Source organism: Oryzias latipes, chromosome 11 (genome assembly GCF_053564925.1).
Source record: "Oryzias latipes strain Hd-rR chromosome 11, Olatipes_Hd-rR_3.1".
Taxonomy (NCBI): Eukaryota; Metazoa; Chordata; class Actinopteri; order Beloniformes; family Adrianichthyidae; genus Oryzias; species Oryzias latipes.
The window spans coordinates 23247328-23272500 of NC_136247.1; the positions used below are offsets into that span (position 1 = coordinate 23247328).

The window sequence follows — 25173 nt, forward strand, 5'->3', positions numbered from 1 at the left end:
TACTTTGTTGCACACTGGAGGAGTTGGCAAGGAGATTATGTCTGCAAAAGCCATCTGGGTCTATTAGAGCAGAATACTTTCTAAAGGTGCATCACACTCCTGTCTGCAAACCTCTTCATGAATGACTAAGATGCCAGCATGAAGAGATTTGAAGAGTTTTTCTTATTTTCTCCCAACCACAAATGCCAGTTGTAGACGGTAATCACTGAATATCTCAGGATATGATACTGGAGAGATTTAGTAATATCAGCATGCAATCCTATGATGACAAGACAGAAAATATCACAGAAAACAGTGCTGAAAAAGGCTTTCTTAGTAAACAAATGTTGCTTGCTTATAAAAAGTACCAAATATGTTATTTATTCAGTGCAAACCTTTTCAGTATTTAATAATAATAATAATGGATTGGATTTATCTGCGCTTTTCAAGACACCCAAAGCGCTTACATTGTGTCCATTATTCATTCACTACTCATTCATACTTGGTGATGGTAAGCTACGGTTGTAGCCACAGCTGCCCTGGGGCGGACTGACAGAGGCGTGGCTGCCATTTCGCGCCTACGGCCCCTCTGACCATCACCGGGATCATTCATGCGCATACACACACCAGTGGAGCCACACTGGAGGCAAGGAGGGTGAAGTGTCTTGCCCAAGGACACAACGACATTTTGGCTGGTGGGAGCGGGGATCGAACCGCCAACCCTTCGATCATTGGACGACCCGCTCAACCACCTGTGCCACTGTCGTCCCTATTTAAATGACTTGTCGAGCTCATTGCTACCATGAGTTATGTGAGGCCGTGTTACACAGCCGCTATGTACAATTTTTGCATATTGCATGGATAAAAACTGGTCATACATGAAAATACGTTGAAAAAAGTGATCTTTAAGATAAATTTTGACACATGTATCATGAAAGAACCATGCTAAAACCACAGAAGTACAGATAAACCATGCAAGGAACACATTGCGTCAGCACCATGGCCAGCCACTGCCGCGGGCCTTCGCGATGCTTTGTTTGAATAAAACAGTTGTATTCCCCTGATCCACACCAGTTCTTTTTTTTTTTTTTTTTTTTAACTTGTCCTGTCCAACAGCTAGGCAAACAGATGAGAGCTGAGGGCCTCTTGTGTTGGACATATTTTATTTTAACAAGAGGGGTTATTCATCTTCAGACAAACCAAAGGTATGTCTGAATAAACCCCTTTTGTAATTGAGGCCAAACTTTATTAATTTCAATCATGTTTGAAAATCTTTGGTGTTGGACCGGACGGAAAAGGAAAGAGGGGAAGAAGAGAGAGGGACGTTAGAGAGAGGGGGGGGTAGGAGGGTGATAATAGGAGGGGAAGGGGGGTAAGACCATGAAGCAGCATAGAGCAGACAGGTTTACTGGTTGTTTATCGTTACGGTACGGTTCAAATGTAGTACAAAAAGGGCGGGGCCTGTTCACACACACTCAAATATTATCAACACACCTGCTAGCCGCAAAAATGTCCACATGTCAACATGCACACAAAACAGATAGTGTTCACGAACGCATACCTATGCCTTTAAACCAACTAGTGTGAAATCTTTCATTCATTCAATCATGCAAACTATTAGTGCAAAGGTGAGCTAACACCTGTGCTCAGGTGAGTGTTTATGTTCTTCTAAAATGGATGGTGGAATGTGAAAAGAAGGAGGAGGAGCGCCCAGCCACCCCCACACCCATACCCCCGCCGCAGCAGCAGCGGCAGCCGGAGCCCCCCCAACGCCACACGGGAACAGGCAGGGAACAACCGCCCCCCGGGCGACCAAGACCGCCACCCAGGCCAGGGCCAGCAGGACCGCCGCGAGGCCCCCAGAGCCAGAGAGCAGGGAGGCGCAGAGGGAAAGAGTTCACACCAGTTCTGCCTCAGCTGCTAGGCATCAGCTGAGGCAGCCTGCGGCAAGAAGAAGGACCCCCGGCTGGAGCAGCAGCTGGGAAAACTACAAATTTGCATATGCATTTAGCAAAACTCCTGCAGAAATGCGTAAGATTTTCGTAATAGTTGCGTACAAACTATGTGAAATACCCATGAACTGCATAATTCTGAACCGAGCAAAATTCTGAACAGCTCAAAACCGATATTGCGCAAAGACCCGTCGGCAGAAACCCTCAACGGACATCTGCTCACATCAATAAATGACAAACACAAAAATCACTCATGAAATACGTATATCACGCATGGATTACAAAAGAATGAACGAGAAATACGTAGGAAATGTGCAAAATGTACGTAGTAAATGTAGGTAGTAGCTGTGTGACACGACCTTTAGCTAGAATGCAACACAAATCTCTTTTGACTGAGTGAAATCATAAGTAAAGATGTTTTATTTTCCATGATATACATGAATGACTTTTAAGTCTGAGCCTGGCTGACAGACCTAAATGATCAGAAGAGCCTCTTCAGTCTCTTTTTTTTTTTTTACAGACTAATCAGTTCGAGTTTGAATTGATCCATAAAAGCCTCGGTTATGAGCCTCACATGCACCCTGGAGCTAAACGCTGCTGGCAAATGCATCCTCTCAGAATTTCAACAGAATAAATTCAAAGCTGTGAATTAATCAGCACTCTGTTTATGTGTTTTACGTGTTGATTCTTTCACAAATGATGCTCATATGTAGTAACTATAAGCAAAATAAGGTTTTGTGTTTGTGAGCAGCATATTATACCCGACACCCTCACCTTCTGTTGATGTAACTTTCCCTGCTTTCCTGTTTCCCTTTCCTATTTGATTTGTATTAAAATAAAAACACCAAAACATCCTGTTTGCTCCGTTTCCTGTGACCCCTTTTTCCCTGCAACTCACCCAGAGCAATTCTCTGCTCTTCCGTTTCACTGTGGAGTTGAGTGTGTTGTGGACACATCGAGTGGCAAAACATCGTGGATTTACATGAACATCTTTGATGCTGCCTACAGGATTCAGCACGGCAAAAGTTCACAAATGAGAGCACTTTTGCTTCAAGCAATGAAACTAAGCTGACCAATAGTAGTTATATAGACCAAACCTCATTCAAGCACAAGATTGTAAAATAAAGAAATAAATACAGATGTGACAAATACGAATCCGTATAAAATTCATCCATGTTGACAAGACAGTATTCCACTCATCCCAATTATTTTTTACTCAAGCAATAAACTGACCAATCAGAGGCTTCCATAAAAGTAGGTGGAGCTTTCTGGCCCCCACGTCTAATGTTCAAAACGTTTGACAGATTTCGTGTAGATGGCTTTGAGTGGTAGGGGTGTGGTCTTCCAACACGCTCCTTTCTGATTGGCGAGAGTGGTTGCCATAGAAAAAATGGACTCAGACCGACTTGGAGCAATCACTGCTAACGGACAACATCCGGTTCCAACATGGCGGCATCCATATTGCAAAAATAAAGGCAAATGAATTTACTTCATTTGGTTGCAGCTGCAAGTAAACCGTTTTCTAGTGGTCTTTTGTGGAACTGCAACACAACGTCATGTTGTTGCTCCGTCTTTGTTGGGTTTCATGTAAACTGCTAAATGTTGATAAAGGGTATAACTGATGGTATAAGTGGTATAACTGAATGGAAAATATAAAAGGGTCTCCTCACAAGATTATTTAGTGTCTAAATGACAACATCTGCACACAAACTGCAAAGGGTTCACGTCCCTGAGTGTAGTTCCTGTTTTTATAGCTTGACTTTTACAAAGGATAATTTGTGTTTAGCAGCATTCTCCTTTTATTCAGCTGTTATGATGGAATAATCATGAATTACGCTTCAAGCTCAGACCCACTTTTCAAACACACCGCTGAGGTCAAAACATCAGCTTGTTTTTCACATGAGTCATCCTCAGCGACAGCTTCATCTCCTCAAAGAAGGAGTTAGTCAGATTGTCAGCTGTCTGTTGAAGTGGGTGTTTGACAGAAACAAATAGATCTTTGACATTTGAACAACCAAACCTTCAGAATGAGCTGTACTGTATTATCCTCCTGACATTTCTGAGCAGTTGAACTTACAAAGACTCACAAAAACATTGTTAATGTCATTTATTGAGATTGAATTAACATTTTATAAATTTTTAATAAAGATGTGATTTTCATTCACTTCTTCGAAGCTTTTTCATTTTATGACACACAAGGACAGAGGGCTTTTATTTTGTAATGCTGTCATTCTTTCCAGCAAGAACAGAATAAGAGCATTGACGACAAAATGTGAAACATTTAGAGTATTTGATCAGTTTACATGAAAAAGTCACACAGACTGAAGGTATTTTGAACTGAATATAAATTTAAAAGTGTGTCAACTGTATCGCTTGATGTCAAAATACCTTACACTAAGTTGGTTGTGTCAGCTTTGAGTTGGTGGTCTTTGGTTTTTAGATCATTTTCTTCAAGTTTTTTTTAAACATGGCTTTGGGTCTGAATATTTTTCTCCAGTTTCTAGATGAAGTACCTTAATACACTTGAAACAAATAGATCTTAAGAAAAAAACAAAAATAATTTCCAGTAAAATGTAAAACTTGTTTTAAGCCAATATATCATCAATATCTGCAGACACTTGTTCTCAAAAACCTCTTTTTTAAAGTTTTTTTTTTCACTTGACATGCTATTTTTTTTAACCTTGACATAGTATTCCTACATTTATTTGCTTTACAAAGTATTTTTTTCTTTAATCTTACAGTAATTTTAATTATTGCTACTTTTCATAGTATTTTAACTTTATTTTACTTTACATAGTATTTTTATGTATTTGTACTTTATGCAGTACTTTTTTTTTAACTTTTTAGTGTTTTTAGTCTTATTTACTTTATATAGTATTATAAAGTAGTATTATTAAGTTTTCTTATCGCAATGCATTTTATTTTTTATCTAATATGGCACGTTTTTATTATATACATATACATTATTATGTATATATTTACACAGTATTTTTTGTGTTTTTTTTAACAGTGAGTAGTTTTGTTTTAGGAATCTGATTTAATTGATTGAAAACAGACAACATCCAAACATTTGCAAAGATGGATGTGCATATTGTGCATAGAAAATGAAAGCGTAATAATGTGAGAACCCGCAAAGGAGGGGCTGCTGCTCAGAGAAATACTGCTTTGGGGTTGTTTTTGGTGAGAAATTGACTTTATAAAACACTTAAAAGCTCAAAAAACGATTTAGCACAGTTAAGGCACTTTAATATACCAATTATTGGAGCAAAACCCAGTTATTTTCATACATATTTCCAATGTTCTTAAATAATGTACCTAAATATAAGTTTTTATATTTTCAATTCTAAATCTTGTCTTGGAAGGGCAGCACATGACAACTTGTTTCTGGAAATCTAACCAAGAAAAATTCTATTAGTTCCAATGTCAAATATTCACCTAAAACAAAAGTAAAACATCTGATATTTTATATTTTGTTACAAGATTTTGAGATAACGATTGTTTTCCAGCGTGTTTGTTAAATTATTTTCAATTTACGTCACGTTTGTAACTTTTTTGTTCACTCATTTTCCGTCAGCTCTACCTCCACAACCTCCAGCTTTTTCATCCTCTGTGATTAACTAAAATTATTTTAGATGATCAGAAACAAAGAACAAAAAGTGAAGCCACGTTCTGAAAACAGAGAGCATCCAAAAATTAGTTATTTTAAAATGAAGCCTGATAATTAGCCCAGATGTAATTATCCTCAACTGTGTAGAAGATTATGAGTGTGAAATAATTGTGTGTGGGAAACTGTGTGCCAGGTCCTTGTAGCTGCTGGATGATGTAGTTCCAGGTTTAGAAGGTCTTTGAGTTTTTCCTTTCACCGGCAACGTAATACAGAATAAATAAACCAATTTTCCTTACCTATAAAAGGTAGCAGAGATAATTTATCTTGTTTTGCCCTTCAGGGGGTTTTTAGGGACAGAAAATTTTCCGTATTTTCAAATATGTAAGTCCATAAAAATACATTGTTTATTGTTTATTTCAGTATTTCAGTAGGGAGTTGCATTAAAATTTTTCCTATGTGTTAAATCATCTTTATTAAGTGTATTTTTCTCTGGTTTCATGTGATGACTTGTTTTCTTCTTTTTTTATTTTTTTTGACTGATTTATTTTCAGGATATTTGCTTTCCTTGTTTGGAGAAAAGGATCGTCAAAGATGACTGAAATAGACATGTAATCAAACATGTTGATCAAACAGCATTCCAATCAAAAAGGAAGTTTTCTGCCCAGATACTTAACTTACTCATATAATTGAACTGTGTGCGGGTCCTCTTGACCAAGAAGAGATTGTTGATTGTATTTCAAGATCTAATTGGTAAATACTTATATAGTGCTTTTCTACCTACAAGGACAAAGTGCTTTACAGTCACAGGAGCCAAACACAGGTGCCTGCCTACCACCAGAGGCAAGGTGGGCTTCAGTGTCTTGCCCAAGGGCACTTTGACTCATGGGCATGCAACCTGCAATCTCACGATCATGGGTCGACCACCCTACCGCTGCACCACGGCCGCCCTAATTGGTGACAATACAAGAAAAAAACCACACATATTTATCAAACCTATTAGAGAAATAATGAAATGCTTTGATAAAAAAGAAACACTTCAGTCACATTTGATTTGTTAAATGTAGTGATTATTAATTAAGTACAGCTTGACTTGTTGCTCGAAAAGTAGCAAAATTTTGTGTTTCTGATGAACAAACCTTGAGGGGATTGATGGTTTGTCAGAGAGAGAGAGAGACAGACAGACAGAGAGACAGAGAAAGAGAGAGAGAGAGAATTTTCAATTGTCTGTGGTTTAGTTGTTAGAGATATTACAGTTCAATCCATCAACAATCGTCGTCTCATTGGCACTCATGGAACGGGTTGTCATGGAGAGATAGATAGAATTTTGTTTGTTGTTATCACCATTGTCATGGTTATGAATAAGAATTTGTTCTCAACTGATCGTCCTGGTAAAATAAAGAAACAAATAAATGAATCCCTGGTACAATGACATTTAGGGCTCTTTGGTCAGTGAGTTATTCATTTAAACAAGAATTTACCATAACATCATTTATGACAAAATATTTAAAAAAAGTGAATCCTTCAGTCACTGAAAAAAAGAAATGATAAATAATTGAGAAAAGGTGCCTCAACCATGACAAGAATGATTTACAATAATTTAAAAAAAGGGTTAAAATTGTTTAAACTACAATAAATAGTTATTTACATTAAAATATTGACATGTTTTCAGATCATATACTTCTAACTTGCAGATCTTTGGTACCAACCATGTGACTTCAGTCAATGAAACCTCGTCATGTGAAAACTCAGTGCAGAACGCTGCAGTGAGTCCATGCATTCGTTCCGATTTCCCTTTCAGGGTTTGGGATGAAAGTCATTGTGTTGAGCATGCTTCTGCATGAACCAACCATCTTCTGCACTCTGCTGTGAACATGTGAGGGGCCCTGCTTCCCACCCCCTCTCACCCCCACCAGGAGCCACCTGCAGGGCGAGCTCGCTCTGTGTTACCGTCACTCGACGTGGTCACACCAACAGGTCAGTGTATTTGTGTCACATTGATGAATATTTTTACACTTCAGGCGTGTACAGTAGAAAAAGTGAAAGAAATGTGTGAAATATTCAAAATAAAAGAATCCCATTTTGTCTTACTTTTGTCTCACTTCATGCTATCTGAATATCTATGTAAGATAAACAAATATTTTTATCAATTGAATGTTCAGAAGTGCGGTTAGCTGCACAGAAATAGAGGCGCAAATCCTATTGACGTCAACACGGCTCAGTTCTGAGCACTTGTGAACACTCACAGGAACACAATTCAAGTTTTGTTCTTGTGGAGAAAGTGAGAAGCAACAGATGAAGACACGTACAGTAAACAACAATCAGGAGGTGGCACTGAGACCTGACTCATCTTCAGAAGTATTAAAAATACGATCACACGTCTTACTTTAGTCGCACATGCATGCAAAAGACCTACAGATGTAAATAAAGGAGAATGTGGTGTCGCAAATTCAGCCTTGTCTTCCGTCCTCTTCATAGTGTTGAAGATAGAACGGGTCAAACAAGTAGCTCCATTACACAGTTTTAGCTCTCGTCTGCCCCAGCTCCATTTAGTGCCCTGGAAGAGTGGTATTTGTGGCACAACAGTATAAATGTTCACATTGTTGAGATCCATTAGGACATGGCAGCATAAAAATAGTTCAGATCACAGAGTTACTGGGGGGAGATACCACGCTGAAGATGTTTTTTAACAAAAAATGATGGAAAAATATGACACCAACTCTCCTCTCTGCATACGCTCAATAACTTTCGTAGTTTTTCCATTTGTCTTCTGATTTAAATTTTTGGGTAATGAAAACGTAAAAACCTAAATCTTGACAGTAGTTTGGTTTAGAGCTGATGTGGGGAAACATCTTTAAGTTAACTCAATAACTGAACGTTTAAAACTGCTTTGTAGCGTATCTGGCATTGACTGAAGGGTTAGAAACTGCACATACGTAAAACACGACATTGATAGGAACAAAAGTGGTTTGTGTCATGAATGACTGGTTGGAGAACCGGACTGCAAGAGACGAGCTTGTAAACAGAAACTTGATTTAAAGACCCATGCTGATGAAAAGGTGTTTTTGGTGTTTTTAACATGTTCTTGTGGCATCTTTTTCATGATGGAGGACATATTTAAAGAAAATTAATATCAAAATTGCATTTATGAGTATTACGTTACTAAAATCGCTGTGAATCAGCAGCAGAAATGACAATGCCACTGGAAGAAGATCAAAGTTGTGATGTCTAAGCTACAATCAGTGAGCCGTGCACTGCTCCATTCTGATCATCCAGACAAACCATGAACGTCTTTGTTTTCCTATGTAGTTCAATGGAGACAGTATGGCTCCCATAATGCTCGTTGTTTTTGATGTACCACAAACGTTAGGTTGGGGGTGTGAGGAGCTGAAGGTTAGCAGGAGAGAGTGTAAACAGATGGATGATGGGAAATGGAGACAGGCTTACTCCACGGCAACAGTCCCGCCCACATCTCAGAGGTGAATTTCTAATAAACTCCTGCCGATCTGCAGAGATTATGTCCTCCTAGAAAACAGCACAGGGTTTCAGATTTTGTCTAAAAACGACATAATCACAATTAAAAGACCACTGGGAACGCTTTGAAAAAAGATCAAAGGATAATTGGAGTGGGACTTTCAGATGTTCAAAATATCCAGGAAAAACAGAGATTTTAATTTTTTAAAATCTCTTTGATTGTGGATTTATTGTTTTTCTTTTTAGCGCTTAACTGTTTTGATTTTTATTTCTTTCCTCCTTGTAAATAATTAAAATAAGGAAGCATCAGGCAACTTCAAAAGTTTAGAAATATGATCCTGAATCAGTTTATAGGCTTTGTCTTTAGCCCTGTTTTTTTTTCTAGTGGAAAATTTTGCCATCAAAACATTTTGTGTGCAAACAGTTCGCTTCAGCAGATGAAAGCAATCAGAGGAAGCTTCTGCAAAAAGGGGGAATCCTTGCTGTTGTTTTTTCTCTGAGCTCGTGTTAGAACAGAAGCTGATGAGCGGCTCCACATGCATGTTAGCCTGTCTGTGCAACCTGCAGATGCTGTAACACCCTCTTTACATTGTTGATTACTTTGCTGGACTGTATATTGTTGAGTAGGCCTTTGAAAAAGACATCTTTGTTTTTATTTTATATTTATGACACAAATATAAAACATGAACATTTGTTATAAATAAGAAATACAGATAAATGTTTAATTCATAAAATCCAGACGTTTGCTTCTGCCTGGATAAATGAGTGTTGATAACCCAAACATCAGACATTTCCTGTAATACCTTTTCATTTCCTTCTCTTCATGAATTTCCTTGTGTCATCCGAGAGACTATCAGAGAGAAAGAGTCCGAAGAAACCACAGAGGGAGATAAAAGACGACAACAAACCCTGGCATGATGCTGACGTGAACCTGTATGTGAGACAGCAGCCAAAGGATAAAGAGCGGGATACAAGGACGGGTGACGGAGGGGCGAGGGGGGGGGGGGGGGGATGCGAGCGCGAGCGGAAGTGGTGGGCGAGGCAGAGACAGACAATAAGATGAATTTGTGCAGGACTGATTGAAAAGCAGTGATAAGGGAAACTGAGAGCTGCTGCAGAGGAGGATGAAGATCTGATGAAAGAGCTGTGGGAATCTTTCATCAAGGACGTGAGAGGAGAGCACTGCAGAGGTCACATGCATTAAACATAAACATGAAGTAAATGAAGATGTCCCTCTGAGGGAGGGGCTGTTGTTGCTGACACACAACTCGAGGGTCCAAAGCACCCAAACATGATGGTTTGAAATTCATAAATCAAATCACAGACTGCTGTCTGCCTAAACCTGAACAGGAAGTAACGTCACACAGGTCTGTTATACTCTGTTGGTCCCACATGTGTTTGCATTACTGCCTCATTTTGGTGCACAAATGTTAACCAAAGTCTTTTGTGGAGAGCTTGTGGATTCTCAGTCACTGTTATTTTTTTTAGTTAGTAATAACAAAAAGCATAGCTGAACTGATGCACATTTTTAAAATTCCTGCAAAAAATTTAATGAAATTTCCATATTTTGAATTAGAACATCTACAGAATAACTTCATGCAATGTTTTTTTTTAAAGAAAGCACCATAAATTCGACCTTTTTTGCAAACTCCATCACATTACTGTCATTTTCCATAGGTAGTCCCTCCAAGAATGGTTGTCTTGGAAAATATAAAAATTGAATTTAAAGTTGGGCTGCAGTGAAAAAGTGCAGATGATTCAGTCCCAGATTTGGCCTGCCCCCCTCTATGGGGTGTAGGTAGAATATCGGGGGCGGGGTGGGTCTAGGTGTGCTAAAAGCTTGGGGAGTCCTTTGCCTCTAAGCCCTTAAAATGCATAGAAAACCATGTTATACTATATCATTGTATCTATCCATAAATCTACTGTATGTCTAAGTTTTTTGCTGAATGCTCTGCATGACGCCATCCTCTGCATTTACCTGGCTTGGGACAGGCACAAGCAGGACACTCGTTTGTGTCCTGTTGAGGCTGCATTTGTACTTTTGTGTGTCTATTTGTCCATCTGTTAGTCCAATCATCCATACATTTTATTTTTGTCTTTAATTAAATTTAAATGATATGCAAGTCTTTTTTTCTGGGTTTTTGTTGTTGTTGGTAGTTTTAACTTATTTTGCTAGAAAGAGGTCAAATCATGCAAGTTTGCAAAGTTGCAATTAAGAAAAGGCAGCCTTGCTTCTCATTTGTTTTTTGTTTTTTCATGTGGCAAACTGCAAGATAATGCATTCATAAAGTGAGTTTATGATTTTCATTATCAGTCACAAATGAAATGCTTTTCATTTGATGTGCACTTTTTTCGTTCTCAAGAAAGACAATCCGACTTAATTTTCTTCCTTTAATGAACTGATGGAGTGATAATTGAGGTATCAGGACTGAGGATAAATTCATTCTGTCTTTCACCTTGTCTAGTCTAAGCCTCTACACGCTGTCACTCTCCCTCTCAGCTGATTAGGTTTCCATGGAGACAGAGAATCACTCTGAAGGCAGGTGGTGGATTCTCAAGGACCGGTTAGGCAATGGGTTTTTCTACTTCCGAGAGCTTAATCACGTCTTACAGGAAACAAAAGAGACGGATTTGATGGAAAGTTCCTGCAGCAGTTCGTTCATTCATTTGTTCTCAAGCTGTACGGCCTTTTATTAAGGTAATTACCAGACTGTGCGGAGCATGTGTTGCTTTTTAGCTGATATTAGCAAAGTTTGATGTAACGTCTGTCATTATTCAAGCGTTCCAACCTGCACTGCTCTTATGAACCACGTTGGGAACTACTTCCTTCAAGCTGCAGCCAGAGCTTTAAACCCTGACGGGTGACATTAGAATCAATCCTATTGATCCGACTGCAAACTTAAGGTTTGATTGGCAGTTTATTTGATTTTCATTTTGAATGCAGGTCCCAGATTTCAATTCAACTGAGCTTTCTGGGGAGTCAGACCCAGTCGAGTTTTTAACAAAATCAGAATACAGTAAATGGTAAAAAAAATAAAAAATGAAATCAAAGATAATTCCACCAGATTGTGAGCACTTTTGTGCCTCTTTTTTTTTTACTAGTGGCTTTAAAAGCCTTAAAAATGGTGCCGTTCGATTCCTAGTGGCGAATCTGAAACCCACAGTGAGAAAGTATTGAGCTCTGCAGAAAAGCTGTCCAGCATTTTGTATCAGACAGTGTGAAGCCTGCAGCTTGTATTCATGTGAAAGGGTAATAAGTCCTGTTTCAGCCGTCCAGTGTTGCTTTCAGTGTTTGCCCCTGTCCTATCACAGTATTTGCCCTTTACATTTTATTCTTCGAGAAGCAAACCTTTCAGCTGCAGCACAATCACACAACCTGCAGCCTTTCACCACCGTCAGTGGAGAAGTGAGGGCTGCACGGTGGTGTGGTCAGTTTACTGCTGGAAAAAGTTTCTGGTTTTAATCCCAGCAGGTGAGATTTAAGTTGGTTGGGGGGTTTAAGGGCTCTTTGACCCCCTCCCACAGCCCAAAAAAACACAAGTTCCCTTCAAAGGAAAACCTTAAAAAACAAAAAATACCACCAAGAACATATTTGGAGGAAAAGTATAAAAACTTTAAAGATAAAGTATTTTTTGAGCAATCCACGTTTGTTTTAAATCATACTTTTAAGTACCAGGGCAATAGTATAAGTGTTTCAAGCTAAAATTTCGTCTTAAAAGCATTTTTTACAGTGCACCAGCACACCTTTACAGCAACAAAGGGCTCCAGACAGAAAAGTTGAGAAATCAAACTGATTTAATATCATCGTCACGCATTTTGTAATGCACTTATTTAACACAGAGAGTGCATATGGAGACTTTTCATTTGGGTGTAAAGTACAGCAAATATGAACACTCTTACATCTTTGCTTTTTACTCTGAAGAACCAGCCAGTGCTGATAAAACCAAACTTCACTGACGAAGAAGAAGTGCAGACAAATGAAATAAAAGCATGCAAAGCGCAAACTATAGGAGTTTTCCTTCATTCACCCTCATATCCAAATATATTGTTCTCAGTTTAAAAAAAGGGAGGAATAAGCATCCATAAAAACAAAAACACCTTTGTAAGCAAAAACAGTTGCTAACACAACACATTCTTCTTTTTACAAAAATTCAGGCTAAATAAACACATCCTAATACATTAATTCAATATTTACACATTTTTTGCAGGGGGCCCTAAATTTATACTGTTGAATTTTTAACGATAAGATGGTTTGCATGATTGAGCTGTTTAAAGGCCCACTCTGATAAAAATTGTGTTTTTCGGTGTTTTTAACATTATCTCATGGTGTTTTTCTGATGATGGAGAACACATGTAAACAATAATGAAGCAAGAAATTGTATTTCTGAGTATTTCTTTTTTCAAATCGTTGTGAATCTGGAGCAGATGCCTTTTTTTTCCTCGTCTGAGCTGGAATCTGGCTCCAAACTGTAAAGATGGGGAGCTCCGATTTTGCTTGCCATTTTTGGTTTTACTGCTAATGTGCAGTTGGGGTTGGGAGTTACTGTAAGCTAGTGGGAGAGAGTGTTAACAAAGGGATGATGGGAAATGAAGGCAGGCTTACTCTGCACCAACAACATTCCAAAGATCACAACTCAGGGGGGAATTTCTAATGAACTCCTGCCGCTCTGCAGAAACTATGTCCTAAAAAACGACATGTTGTTGGGTTTCAGCTAAAAACGGCATCATCATAATGAAAATTCCGCTTTGGAAATAGATCAAAACATGATCAAAATGGGTCTTTAATGGATCTATGTATCATTAAAGCTAAGCTTTAGATGACAAAAATGGTTGAGGCCCCCAAAATAACAACCATTACTTAAAGTAATGCCACAGAGAGAGAAAAAAAACAGTACGGTAGTTATTTATTAAAACTAGGCTTTTGTTTTTTTGTCATATTTGTAGCTTCCAATTACCAGCCCTCTTATTTAAAGAAAGTAGTCTGTATATATCCTCACTAAACAACTTTTGAAAATAGATTACTCGAGACATTTGCTGAACCTTCGCCTGACTGACATGTGGATTTATTTTCATTTAGCATCAAGCAGTCTCGGTCAGGATAACATAATTGATTGCGCCTGAAAATTGAAATACAAAGTGGTACCCGTAATATGAAAGCTATTTTAGCTTCAGCAGCCATTATAACTTAAATCAGCAAAAACAAGGAGACAGGGAGTATTTGCAGCAGTTTACAGGCTCAGTAAATAGACATTAAATGGCCCAGTGCTGACTCAGATGACTTATTTCTGTTTCCTTTTATTTCTTTTTTATTTTATATAATTTGTGGCAACAAAAGGTTTGTGCTTTGCTTAAATGATCAGGATGTTAAAGCAAAACAAAAAAAGAAAACCTTTAATTTAATTTAAAATATTTCAGGGCGCCAACATGCTACTGTCTCAAAAAAACTGAAGCAAGGCAGTAAAGAAAACTGTACGCTGTGACATGCCTATAAAACCAAAGAAAATCTGCAGAAAAACTGGAGCTTTTCGTCAGTAAAACACTAATCTCTTTAGTTTCATTTCAGTTCATTTGCATTGAAATACTGTGTTATATTTTCCAGCTGATCAGCACTTTGACACTGAGCTGATATGAGGCTGCAGCTCGAGCATTGATGTTTGTGTCTGATGAGAAAACAAGAATGCAGCTAAAAATAAAAGAAATAAGACTTTTGTTGGTAAAACTACAAATTCAGAAAAATTAGTTTTTAACCCTGAAAACCCCACAGGGTGAAACTTGGCATATTTTTTGTGCTTTTGGTTTTATTCTGTGCTAACGATGCTTTAGCTTTGGTTTAAGCCTTACACTGCTGTCTATTGGATTTGTGGCTTTTGGTGCCCGAACTGAAGGCCTACCAGGGCTACGCAGACCTCGGTGGAAGAGGAAGAGGGAAAAGCGCCTTAATTTTATTCAACGTGCGTCTGGGTCCTCACATGTTAAAGGTGTATTTTAGTTTTTTTTCTTTCAACAGGGCTGTTAGTGATGCGAGGACAACATACTTCTCCAATTTAATTTATAAAAGCTGAGGTAATCCTAAGGTGCTAGCTACCACCATTAGGGATGTTATTATTCCTAGTCCACCTATCGTTCCTGTCCATAGTTTCAGTCAGGTTTTCGTCATGCTCACTCCATTGAAACAGCCCTTCTCAGAGTCACCAACGACATCCTGATGCAGAGAGATGCTGGACACTGTTCCGTGTTGCTGTTATTGGACTTGACTGCCTATTACACTGTCGACCATCATGTCCTCTTGGACAGGTTGAAAAACTGGGTTTTGGTATCTGGATCTGCTCTAAACTGGTTTCCTCATATATGACTAGTAGATACTTTTTTGTGGCATCTTCTAAATTTAATTCCTCTTCTGCTCCCTCACTTCTGGTGTACCGCAAGGGGTATGTTTTAGGACCTCTATTGTTCATTTTATATCTGCTGCCTTTGCACCGCATTTGAAGCTCTTTTAAAGATATTTGTTTAAAAGTTTACGGCACCACAGAAATACGGGGAGCTGTTAAGGATGCCGACTGGAGAGGGATAGCGCGCAACAAGGAGCTGGGTCAAAGAGTGGTGTCGAACATACTGAGGAGCACCGGGGAAACCAGCATGCTGCTTAAGGCCCTCCATCTTGTATTGTGTTTGTCCGGGAGATCGGGTGGCAGGTCGAGGCTGAGGGTGGTGTTCTGTGTCTCAACTCTCTGTGATAAGTGATATGTAAATTAAGATTTACTTACGTAATTACTAATTTAGAGAAACCAATTTCCCTACGAATCATGTGTCGGTGAAGGTTCTTACTCATCCAGGTGACGTCTTGCCATGACTCAACTTCAAGATACCTATGCAGCATGTTTTTTGCCTGTGGGAGAACAACAGCGTGCCTGCAGAAAACCCACGCATGCACGAGGAGAACTCCACACAGAGAAGACCCAGCTGGGATTTGAACCAGGACCTTCTTACTGTGAGGCAGGAGCGCTGATCACTGTGCAGCCCACTGTATTTAGATTAGATTGTTATATTTAGGGCCGTGGCCTTCATTGTGTGAGTCCTGGGAGTTAAGCACTTCTTCTCACCTTTCATGAGTCAGTCACAATTTAATCCAAAAATATGTTTCTTCAAAAGGTATCAATGACATTTTATTTCCCAGCTTCATGACCACTTCATGAACAAGTGGTTCTGACTGAACCTTTGTAACAAATTCTCAAGCACTTCACTCCTGTGACCCACTTACCCCGCTTTTACCATCATCAAAACTTTTGTTTTCCCTCCTAGTGTCATGTATAAAGGAACAGTTTGGTTTCTTTAGCCATGCAGCTGCATCTCTTCCACCAGCCCACCGTGACGTCTCCCATCAGTGGGAAACCAAACACAAGTCAAATGTGTGCGACTGTGGATTCACCACTACAAGCTAGTGATGTGAGTAATTCCTGACACAGTCCACTCCCACCTCAGCCCAGGCTGTGGGCTGAGCCTGCCTGGAGAACCTGGGTTCTGGGCTAAAAATGACTTCAAGCTGCCGTGGAACGTGGGAGTGCCCCCCACCCCCCGCCCCCAACACACACAACAGAGGAGGCCTGCACAGTCAGCGCCATACAAACTCCCTCCCACTTACGTTCTCCTCCTGGAGGTGAAGCTGCGTCGTTTACACCAGGTGAAGATGGAGGCTGCAGGTGAACAGCACCAGGAGGTCCAGGTGGTTTCAGATGACAGTTCAGGAGCTCTGGTGTCTGCAGTGATGCAGCAGAATGAAAACAATTAACTGTAGTTCAGAAATAAATCACAAAAAAATAAAAAAATAAAAACCGTCATGTTTTCTTTTTCTAATCGAAGATCAAAGATTCCAGATGATGGAGCATAAGAAAACCCCTGACATCCAAACCCAGAATTTTTATTTTGCCATCAGTACAAAAACTGAGTATTAAGTAAAAAGATACTTTAATTTTTTAAAAAATGTCATGTTTTCTGTCTTGCAAGAAGAAGAAAATAATCTTGGTAGGACCATTTTTCTGACCCTATTGGCAGATTTATGTACACATTTAAAGAAAACTTAATGATTTTTGACTTCAAGTAATAAACTTAAATTGCAAACTAATAGTTATGATACACTTGAATCACATAATAAAAGGGAAATTTTTAGAAAAACCTTATTATAAATGCAAATTAATTGGAAGCTAAAAATGTACAATAAAATTTTCAAAACATCAATGTTGGGGGGGCAAGAAGGTGCAATGACATTTTGTAGGAATGCATAAATTAATATAAATACTAATTTGATTTAATTTCTAGACAAAAAAATCTTAATCTTAATAAACACAACTTAACCAGTATTTAATAATAATAAACCTGTATTCATTTATCAGCTACATGTCAACAGTGCTCAGAGATGACATGTTCTCAAGGATTCACATTGCAAAGGGCAAAATGAAGAAATAACTTTTTCTAGTGAAGGAACATAGCATTTAATGACATTTTGTTAATTATCCTGCTATATGCACGCTGTGACTCAAATCTGTAGTGTAATTATGGGTTAAATGTCATTACTTTATGTGCAATCTTGCTGTGGAAACTTCTGGAAATGCTGCTTGTCATGAAACTGTATGACTTGGCAGCAGAGACTCAATCCTGCAGTAACCTCACAGCCTGAACTTTCCAGAGTCTGAGTTCTGAGGAGCCATCTTCAGCTCTCTCCTGCCCCTCTCTGGCTGAAGTGGGAACAGCAGCATTTCCGGTTGTCCTGTTTTGTGCAGCAGCCCTCCTCTCCCCCCCCACCATCAATTTTCTAGTTTCTGTGTTGAAGAGGGGATGTGCACACAGAGGCAAACTTGATCGAATTGTGTTGTGCTGCAAAGCCAATGGAGACAGGGACACAATGACAGAAAATATCTGCAACAATATAATTATATTAATAAAAGCCTGAATAAAATGCATTCAAAATCAGTTTTTATCACAAAATTAAGCAGGAAGTGGCATAGAAAGCACACGAATGTCAAAGAAAACGATTGCAGTTAGCCTCAAACATAAGGATGCTGCTTTTTTTCTTCCCTTTTAACTTCAACCTTAAACTTAAAAATTACAATTACGTGGATTATGCCAGTTTTAAAAAATGTTTGTTTGATTAAAAATAAGTCTTTCCTGGACCTCTCCATTCAGAAAAAACTGTTTTTAAGATCATTCTATAAACTATGGACGTCTGCACAATCTGGAAATAAAAATAATGAAGCTTCATGAAGCACGAAGGGAAAACCAGGAGTTGTTTACAGCTGTGAAGTTAGCAGCTTTCCTTCCTGTCTGCCTTATTTATTTCAACTCTGCATCACTGGAAACCGCTTCAAACGGAAACTACAGCAAGGCCATAGTTCCCGTGTCAAATGTTTACCTGCAGCTTTTTCTCCTGTAATCCCTCATTTGCATTTAGAGCACTTCTTCTTTCCCCTCTTTTCTCTCTCAGTGTCAGACGTGCACAGTCATCCCTTTGGTTCTGCTGAAAGCCAGCAGCACATGAGTCTTTGCAGCACGTGCCGACACCGTCAACATTCCTCTCCCACACTGATGTGGCTTCGGTTGGAGAAATCTCATATCTGCTTTGTGGACTGTACACACAGGTTACAGGAGTGGGAGGACATCGTCCAGAGAAAAGAGATGAAATGAAACCAACAGGAACTCCATATATTGTAAGAAAACCACCTCATCAGGAAACAGATTCGTGAAATGAGTCAGTAGAAGTGATGGAACCAACATTCCTGGGGGTGAAACTGTGACTTCAGGCTGAAAAATGAACCTTCTTAGCAGGATTCTGTGGGTCCAATCGGTGCTTCAGACATGAAGTCACATCTTGGCATGTTTTAGCAGAAGTGTGCTTTGGCTGTGACCACAGTGACTCATTCAGAGCAAAAGAGCACTGCCTGAACAGCCCATTGAAGCAGGAGTGCATTTAGGGTGCTGTGTGCATTATATTTAATGAATTATACCATCCCAATTAATCACTTTCTTCAACATCTTAAGTAATTTTCATAAAAAATAAATGAATGTTCTGTTCATTCTTTTTGCTGCAAATCGCAACACAGTCATTCCAGCCATTGAAAGAGCAGTTAAGATTATTGATCACATATTTATTATCAGTTTAAACAGTTTATTTTAGATGTATAAATAACTTTAATGTCCACAGGTGGAAAACTGTACATCAGGCTGCTTCCAAAGACACAGACTTTCTGTTTAATGAATTCCATCCCCATAGAATCAGAGGAAAAGACGCAAACTGGATCAATAATGTGACGTTCTATTCTGAAGGGCAGAAATGAATTTAGTGGGACGCTCGTATGTAGCAGAGTTTAGTCTCACCAACTGTACAAAGTCATCTGTTACAGACCATCCGTTAACTCAGGAAAGTGTTTTTGTGGTCAAGCGGCCGTATCAAAGCTTTGCATGTGCAACGCTACACGTCAGAGGTACTAACAAGTAAATAATTAATAAAAAAAACACACACACACCTGCACTGCAGGAAAAATCCACTTCCTGATTGACATCACATTGTTTTAACAATAAGCTTTTTAAAAACGTAAGGTTTACATTTTCACAAACTTAAATGCTCAAAATAAAAAATGAAAACACACATCATGAGACAAACATGCAGCATGATTATTTGCTTTGGTCTGAAGCCAGACGACGATCATGTACCTTTGTTGAAACACAGTTTTATGAAAACATTTTCAACCAAATGGTTGAAAAATTGATCTAAAACATGGAAAAAAAAACTTGAATAACAAAAGAAGCCATACAAATAAAAATATCTGACTGAGAACTATTTGTGATATCCAAAAGAAGTTCTGAAAATATATATGGGACCAACAGCTTTGTGTGAAAAATGTTGATGTCAGCACGCCCCCATATGAAATTTGAATATTGAAAAAGAATGGTTGTTTAAGTGATCTTGACGAAAATTAAGTCTACAACCACAACTAAAATTTTGTTGACCTTTGACCTCAGAAAGAGGCTGCCATCTAGAAATTTCCACACAAAAAGCAAAACAAACAAAACACCCTTTGGTACCTTCTTGTAAATTTTAACTCCTATGGATTTCGAACTGTCGAGAATCTTCTTTGGAAAACTTTTGGTTTTAAAGTTTGTTGATTTTCAACAGCGTTAGCGTGGCGAGCTCACATAAGTGGCGTTCCCCTGTTGCTCGCACAGTTTTTACTGGAATTTGTGAACATTTTATGCATGAAACGTTGGCTGAAGCTGATGGGACATACAAAATTAGGAATGTTGGTTAACAAAAAAAAAAAAAAAAAAAAAAAAAAAAAAAAAAAAATCCTGATTGCAGAGGAAATCCAACTTTTGCAAATTCTTCTAAAAATCACATCGACCCGATGTCACCTGCAGGTGACCAAAAAATAAAATTAATTTGTCACATGCAGCTCTGACAAAAGAAGAGCGAGGGGCGTGTAGCAGCCGTCCAGCCAGCTCCTGCTACACAACGTCGCTCGTGCCTCCATTTTAATTTTTATTCTCTTACTTTCTTTTTTCTTTAGAACCTACCAAATCTTTTAACAGCTTTGTTCTTTCTTAAAAATACAATTGAAAAATTATAAGTAATTATTTTACTTAACACGCCATGTATTTTCCTGTTTATCTTTAGGTTCCCTAATTTGTTCCTTGACTGTATGCTTTTGTTCTGGGTATTGTAACATTTCATTGTTACATGTTCTGCTGTCTCAGCGTTGACTGAGAGCAGCCGAATCCGTGTACTTGTACCGTCTGAAGAAGTAATCAGAGAGATTAGAAGCAGCTGCTGGGATGGAAACCAGCTGTGATAGCAAAAAAGACAGACTGCAGGACTTCATACAAATAACTAAAATATTGAAAAAAGAACAAAACTAAGAAAAGACTCAGATTGGGTTTTGGAAACTTTGTTTTGATGCGTCTGTCAAAAACGAAACAGTGAACGGAAAGACTAAAACCTGTGATACAACCGTATCATTTTACTGCAGGTTATGATCGACACGTAGCAGAAACCCTGAAACCCTCACAGACTGGAGGAGAGCTGACCCAGACAAAGCCACAGGGTCATGTTTTGTCTGAGTTTTCAGTTTACTTTACAAAAGCAACAAACACATATTTGTGCAAGTCTATATACCCATCAGGGCGTTCCATTGACTTCAAACAAAAATTCAACAACAAACCCATGAAAGTGCAAACAGACGTGCATCCAAATTCATTTATTTCCCCTAAATCGATCGGGATGCAGCTTGTTAAAAGAGCACTTATCTGCTGCAGACGCTAATGTGTGACCGTTTAATCAGTCCATGTGCAGGTGTTATGAAATATTCCCAACGTAACCTTATTAAAGAGATGAAACTGAAAATCCCTGCTTTTAGTGCAGGGATGCAGCTCACAGCAGCTCTCCCTGTCAGTGCAGCAGTTCATCATAGAAAGAAATAATGCACAAAAGGCCAAAGGTAGTGGGAGGTAGAGCGGTCTGCCTTTCTCTCTGCTGCTGCAGAAAAAAAGACGAGGCATCACTGAAAGCTACTGATGGAGTTTGAAAAACTGCTTTTTCAGCTTCAGGTTCATCTCAGTCTACCTGACAGGAACTCATTAAACAGATAACATCAGGAAGAGGAAGCGGTCTGACCACAATCTGTGTTTTCTTTCTGGGCGGGAAAACTGTACCGTCAAGGAAAGGAAGCATTCGTCTGTCCCGGCACTGAAGAGGCTCTCGGGCTTCACCAAAGACTTTCCTCTTCCTGTGCGGACAAGCCTGTAATTAAAGTCAAGAGGTACAACAGCTCAGACAAAACTCCCCAAATAATTAGGCTGTTGCTCTCTACGATCAACAAGGGCTTTCAGCTTCACACATCATTGATGCAAGGGCTTCATCCTCATTCACCCGAGGTCTTCATCTTGTCTCCACCTGACAGTTCCCTAACCCCACCTCAGCACTGTCTCAGATTTCAGCTGCTATACCCCTAAACTTTGGATGGAACACAGACTGTTCCATTCCCAATCAGAACTCATCTGTTTAAAGCATCATATTCTACCCTCATTTCATTTGAATCTATTGTTTTTACTGTTACTGTTTTTACTTGACAGTCTTCCTGCGTGTTTTTGAAAGGCACTTTTGAAATAAAATGGATAATAATAATAATAATAATAATAATAATAATAATAATAATAACTATTATTAATAATATTATATATTTTTTTTACAAATTATAAGCACGGTTTGTGCCAGCAAGCCTATTATAATAGGTATACAATTCAAAGATTGTATGCAAGAAACTTAATAACTTTTTATGGGTTTTCTGTTTTGATTATTAGTTATGTTTAACCGACTGCCGTTTAGGCCAGCGCAATAATATGGAACATTTGATCGGAATTTTTTGTATAGTTGTCCATTATCACTTTTTATTGGACATCATGCAGCCAATCAGAATGAATATTCATCCACGTATTTGGTATGAATATAAAACACATTTAGAATACATATCATGACGGCCAAAACAGTTAAATAGTGTCAGGAAACAACAAATTGAGTCTTAATAAAATCGAATTGAACTGCTTCAAACATTAGTTAATTAGAATAATATTAAATAATAAAGGTTCATGATGTCAGTAAGGACTTTGCCACTTATCTTTTTTTTTTAAAACCAATGGAAGTTGGATAAAACTGTTGTGATTTGGTCAAACTTTGAAGCTCCAGATGAAATCAACTGTGCTTCACCGGGACAGAAAGATCTGAAATGTGACAGTTGAGTCTCACAGTCACGCGGTCTCTGTGGACCATAAGCTGAAGCGCTCGTCATTAAATTAATTAATCTCAGAGCGCCGGTAAATGAGAGAGATCCAATTACGCAAAAGTTGTACTGACGCATTAGCTCATAATTGCTGTGCAATGCTAAACAAATATCAAACTCCTGAAATGTGAGTCTATTTTACTACTTTGTTATTTTATTTATTCCTCCCTATTCATTTCTCCTTTTGTTCCAGTCACAGAGGTTCCTACAAAATTCGTGCTGATGTTGTTTTACTCAAACATCCAAATGGGTTTGGGGTCACAGGGCAGCTGTGGATCTGAGGATCCTGGACGTCTGCTCAGTGCTCAGAGATGGCTTTAGCATGCAGAACTTTAACCGTACAAGAGTCATTGACCATGACAAAACAAACGGAAGTTCAAAATTCTTGGCTGATTTGTAAAAATAACAAGCTCAGACACAAACTTTTACTTTAAGACACATTTAAGACAACTATAGATCAGTTTGAAGCCCATTGAGATGGCTATTGTGGTAAAATTGGGCTATATAAATAAAATTGAATTGAAATTCAATTGAATCAGGAATTATCAGAAACAGCCTATAATTGAAAATTTATACATTTTTAAAAAGTTTTAACAAATTAAAGCCACAAGTAGAGTTGTTTGGCAAGCTTTCTCTCCCCCTCTGCCGCCCTGGTCACATGAAAAATTCACGCAAAAACACTTTTCAAAATGGTGGCTTTTCTGTTGGTATAATCTCCATAGCAACCATATTATCTAATGGTCACCTTTAAATCTTCTTTTGGATTTGTATGTTTTGGTATTGCTACTTGATTCTTAACTATTCTCTTTGAAACTCATAAGAGATTTTGATCCCTATTCAATTTTTTTGACGGTTTCTCCCACTGTGATGTCATCATTTTTTTGGCGGATTTCGTTCACTATGTCAAACATTCATTTTCCAATGGCTACTAGTTATGTGCCAATTTTGAGGAGTTTTTGAGTATTTGACAGGAGTGAAGTTTTCCCTCAAAGGCACACTAAGACAGAAGAATTGTGAAAACAATCTGGTCCTTCAGTTTAGGACTAATGCTGGCACTACCACTGCAGCTGCAGGACAGAATGACATGTATACCTCAGTTAAGGTAATTAAAATGGAAATTCTGGCCTAATTGGGTTTGTTTTTTTGTGTTTTTCGGAAGGCTACAGATGATAAACTAAGTAAAATGGAGGCGTTTTCTTCACTGCTCCTCCATCTCTGCCTACGTTTTCAGACTTTTCATATTCATGTTTACTTCTGTCAGCCTGTCAGTCACTGTAATAAGTCTTCAGTGAATGAAATGTGATTCATGGAGGACTATTTCTAGACTGCGGAGGACGAGATGCTCCCTTTGTCGCTTCTCTGTGGAGAGAAGAAATATTTTTTGACTAAATAATGCCAAATTTAGACTTGGAGTAGTGACAGATGATGGACTAATGATTCACCACACATCACAAACTTCGTCTGGAGTATTTCTGACTTGACGTCTAACCTTTCTGTTTGACATTTTAACGCCGGTCAAAGATCTTTTCCGGTTCAGTCCATCCTTATGTCGGAACAGACGGACTCACAACAAATGACTATAAATTGCGTTAATTCTGTGGTGGATTTTTTTCTTCTTTTGTTGAAAGAGACGCAAACTGGAGCAACAAGCTGAATATTTTGAAAGTAATACGAAGAACGTTGAATGTTTTGTCTTAGTTTGTGCCGCAAAAAGTGAAAAAAATATATATATATATTATTATTTTGATTAATTAATCATTTATTTAAATAAATATATTTATTTATTTTTACATCCATCCATCCATCCATGCATGCATTTATACATACATTCCTTGTCATCGCTCAGTATTCCCACATCCCACAATGGCGGCTTGTCTCTGTTCTTTGTCTGTCAAGATCGATCTATCTATCTATCTATCTATCTATCTATCTATCTATCTATCTATCTATCTATCTATCTATCTATCTATCTATCTATCTATCTATCTATCTATCTATCTATCTATCTATCTATCTATCTATCTATCTATCTATCTATCTATCTATCTATCTATCTATCTATCTATCTATCTATCTTCTCATCGCTCAGCACTGCCACATCCACCACAACAGCTTTCCTGTGTTTTTTATCCACCTACAATGTCTAGTTGGTTTGCCAATACCATCCTGTCAGTCTTTTTTTGGAAGTCCCACAGGATCTTTGCTCTCTCATTCTCTACCACTTTCTGAGTTGTTTCTCATATTGACCTTGGGGTTTCCAGTTAATATTCTGCACAGATGTTCCTGTATATTATTCCATCCAATTAATTGTGGCGCTACATGTATGCTTTCCATGCCAGCATCT

At 38.4% G+C, this 25173-nt stretch overlaps 1 long non-coding RNA gene across 1 annotated transcript in view; it reads right to left on the bottom strand.

The window, feature by feature from the left end:
• The window catches only part of LOC144995658 (uncharacterized), a 40669-nt gene extending 19930 nt beyond the window's left edge, over nucleotides 1-20739 (bottom strand). The window contains exons 1-2 of the long non-coding RNA XR_013659174.1: nucleotides 18413-20739; nucleotides 16649-16763 (exon numbers count right to left, since the gene is read on the bottom strand). This is a non-coding gene — a long non-coding RNA (uncharacterized LOC144995658). The remainder of the gene's footprint in view (nucleotides 1-16648; nucleotides 16764-18412) is intronic.
• Between the last annotated feature and the right edge of the window lie 4434 nt (nucleotides 20740-25173).